Here is a 3,919-nt window from a genome sequence, read left to right as displayed (position 1 = left end):
AAAGAGAAAATTAAAAGGGGATGATTTTTGATGCTGTCAAGAAACTTAGCAGAACAACCACTCTCAATTAAAATATCTGGAGAGAAACAAAAATGTGATAAGACAACAAATAACATCAGAAAGAACAGTATTCTTAGCTCCTGGGAGCATTAGTCAATGTTCTCTTGCAGAGTTTTTCAACGTTTTCCAATTTGCAGACCCTTTAGTAGTTGTCAGTGAAGATAACTCTACTCTCCTTATGATGGGACGTGTAGAAGACAGAAAATAGGTTTTGGTAAGAACGTTCTGTCCCAACTTCAGCAAGGTTCCAGGCCTCCCCTAAGGTGCATATATGATTTTGTACATACTTCTGTAGGTATACACTCATCTTTCTGGAGTAAATAGCTTAGTGGTGAGAGTTTTATCTATAGGTTGAGCAGGAAATACTTGTACCCATGTGGATGTATACACAAAACCAACCATAGGGGTGGAGATCCATTCAAGGAGTCATCAGAAACTAGGTTTCAAATAGCTATTACTTGTCTCAACAGAACTGGCATACCACAGACAAACAAAATAGATATTTCCTGATTAGTTATAGCAGATCAGTGACTAGTTACATTGCTTGGTTCAATACACTGCTAATTAAACATCATTATAGTAAGAAAGAACACTGGTTCAAGTTGATGGGTTTTGGAGACCTTCAACCATAGGCCAGCACTGGTAGCAGAGCTGGGCCTACAGCTGGGTTTTCAAATTGTGGGGAATTTTTGAGTATTCCAAAGCTAGGCTTTGTCTCAAGACCAACTTAAATTTTCTACATACATTTTCTGTGCAGTCTTACACTTAGCTGTGAAATGAGTCTGGCATTCATTTGGGCTCCATATAGCCAATCTCAAAGCTGAAGGAAATGTCTGCACGGGGCTGCCCGGGAGCCACAGCTTCTGAGAGCCAAACCCAGGTCCTCCAGGCTCCCTCTTTGTTCTACATACAGTGCCTGGGAGCCCTGCAAGCGTTGATGGGGCATGCTGGGCTTTTGACTTCCAGACTCTGTGGCAGACTGCCTGAAACCTCTGGCATAGCTGGCTGCCTCAAAGCTAAATGTGGGATTCCTGCCAAGCAGACTGCCACACTGCTCCCGGTCTCAAGGGACAAAGCCTTGAGACCTTGGCTCAGATTTGGAGAAAGTTTTGTAACCCAAGATGTTTGGAACAAAACTTATGTTATTCAACAATTTGGCATTTTTCTCTGAAACTTTCTGCATTTGTAATTTGTAACATTTCAGGCCAGTTTTAGTGGACGTCCTGTTTAAATTAAGTTGTGATGCTAACAGGACACCTGGCAGGATCACACTGGCATCCTCTGTATTACTTCACTGTGAGTGTGAACATTGAGGGAGTTCAGGACATTGTTAGACTTGTGAAAGAGTAGTGCAATTTTCTGCACAATCCTGTATCAGGAATGTGACTTCTCTGAAGCTTGAAGGGCAATATTAGAAGAAAGCTAGTATTTTTACATTGACCCTTCTTCACCAGTTTCTGTCTGCTCTTACTTTGGTAGTCTCATCTCTCCTCTTTGTAGTTTTCTCCACTATGCATGTGCTGGGTTATCACAAAGCAAGACTGAAGGGATTTCTGACCTTGGGAGTGCTGCTGAGTATGGGTTATTCAGACAAGAACTAGGTAGGGATTTAAAGATCTCTTGCTTTTGCCTATAGGGAGGTCAGAATGCAAGGGAGAAAGGAGATCAAAGTACAGTACAGAAGTTATGGATTTGGAGAATGCAAAAGCCATCATAAAGAAACATTTTAAAGGACTGTGTGCATCAGCTGTTAGGCCAAGAGCTCTCTGTACATGGCAGAACACCTGGCTGCTTAAGCAAAGCAGCTTTCTTCTGAAATAGAGCCCTATTACAGGGATTATTCAGAGGAGGTGGTGGATGCAATTTATTAGCTCCTGTGGGAACAACTGGAAGGCTCATTTGACCTTACAGCTCTTTGTAGCCCTTTTCCTCTTCATTAAAAAAAAAAAAAAGACTAAAATACAAGAATGAATGCATTTTAAAAATGCATTTTATATCAGAACTTTCCCAACATAAAACAAATTATTAAAAACACTTCATTAGAAATTGTAAGAAAGCAAAGAAAAATAACTTTATATGCATCTTTAATTGTATATGCAAGTCTTTTTAAAGAAATAAGTAACTTTTTAAGCAGTCTCATATAAGCTCAAACTTAGCAAAATAGAAAAGCGTACACTCAATTTGAAGTGTCATTGCCATAATCAAAACTACTTATGCATTTAAAGCTGGCCACATGTTTTGCTGGTTTGGGAGTCTTTAACAAGATATTTTATGCTTGGACTGAAAGATTCCAGCAGTTATAGGATGCAACCAGTAAGATGAGGCAAGGCCAATTCTGCTTCCCAAATCAAGTAGCATCTGCTGGGTTGCCAGAAGGGGGGAAAATGGAAAGTGGGGTGATATCATTTATGTTGACTTTTGAAAAATTTTTGGCAGGGCAAGTCACAAGAAGCTGTTAAGGAAATGAGTGCTATCATGAGCTATGGAAAGTGACTAATAAAAATAAATACTTGGAACAAATGGTTACTTTTCCTCATGTCAAACTATTAGTAGTTGGCTGCCCCAAGGACCTGCAGAAGGGTTAGTTTACTTAATGTATGTATTAATGAACTGGGAAGAGAAGTATGAGAGGAAAATTTGAAAGGAATACAAAATAAGTAGAGTGAAAACTAGGAAAGATTTTGAAGAGCTTCACTGAGTCATAAGAAAAAGGTGAACTGGCAACAGTAAAGCAGAATAAATGCATAATGAAAGGAATCATACATATAGCTGTGTTCTAAATTAACTGTAACCAGTAAAGAAAAAACAACCTAGAAGCAACTGTGTATCACTCAATGAAAACCTTTATGCAGTGTGTAACAACAGAAAAAATAATTCTCTAAAGTTTGTATCACCACTGTATCAGCAAGCAGTGGGAAATAATTTGGAACAGCTCCTGCTGTTTTTAAAAGGTATTAAAAAACCACACACACACCAAAGGAGGCACAAGAGGATACTGAAAACTAACAGGGACCTAGAAGGTCTTCCACGTGATAGGAAGGCTTAAAAGGCTGGGGCTGTCTGCAGATTGACAGGATGTCTTTCTCTTTATCCTTTCATATAAGGATAAGATCTTATTCAATGAAAGTAAAGGTCAAAAAAAAAAACCACAACACCAAACAAGACCTCAGACACGAAAACTTGATAAAATAAAATGTGCATCTCATTTTTAGGTCCTGGAAATTACTGCCACAAAGCTCCACTGAGGCTTTAAGTATGGTAAGATTAAAAACATAATAAAAATATTGGACACATAGAAAATTAGAAGCTACTTAGTTACATTAAACTGAATAGTATTTTATAGAGAACAGAAACCTTTATTCTTTGAGGACTAAAGCCAGTCAGTAACTGTGGGGATTAGAGAGAAATTTCTCCTGTTTCTTCTTGTTCACTTCAAGGCTGTTTGTACCTTCCTAAAAAGAATGTCTTGCAGCTTCTGTTGTATCCAGTTACTGTCAGAGACAAGGACCTGGCCGTTCTGAGCACTCCTAACTATGACAAGCATTAATACTGAGGAACTTGAATGTTATTCAGACATACCAAGATACGTTAGCAGGAGTGGTATTAATTCTGTTTCTAAAATAATCCAGATCTTTCCAGACCATTGGGTCTTAGCACACATAACTGAGAAGTGATTTGTTACTTGGTGACACACAAAACCAAAGCTGCAGCATTATACATACCTCCCTTGTCATCATTTCCCCACCAGAACTTTACACTGCAAAGGCATGTAACAAAGCCCACACCACTTCATGTCATTCCATGGGAAATGGAAGGAGAGAAGCCAACTGATAATAAAATGGTGCAATATATGAGGAAA

General features: G+C 38.8%; 1 protein-coding gene across 1 annotated transcript in view; it reads right to left on the bottom strand.

Moving 5' to 3' along the window:
- The window catches only part of CDYL2 (chromodomain protein, Y-like 2), a 51,794-nt gene that overhangs the window by 20,011 nt on the left and 27,864 nt on the right, over positions 1–3,919 (bottom strand). The window lies entirely within an intron of this gene.

The sequence above is a fragment of the Chaetura pelagica genome, unplaced genomic scaffold (genome assembly GCF_000747805.2).
Source record: "Chaetura pelagica isolate M959 unplaced genomic scaffold, ChaPel_1.0 scaffold139, whole genome shotgun sequence".
NCBI classification, from domain to species: Eukaryota; Metazoa; Chordata; class Aves; order Apodiformes; family Apodidae; genus Chaetura; species Chaetura pelagica.
Note: the sequence above shows the minus strand (reverse complement) of the source record. Positions and strands in the feature narration are given on the sequence as shown.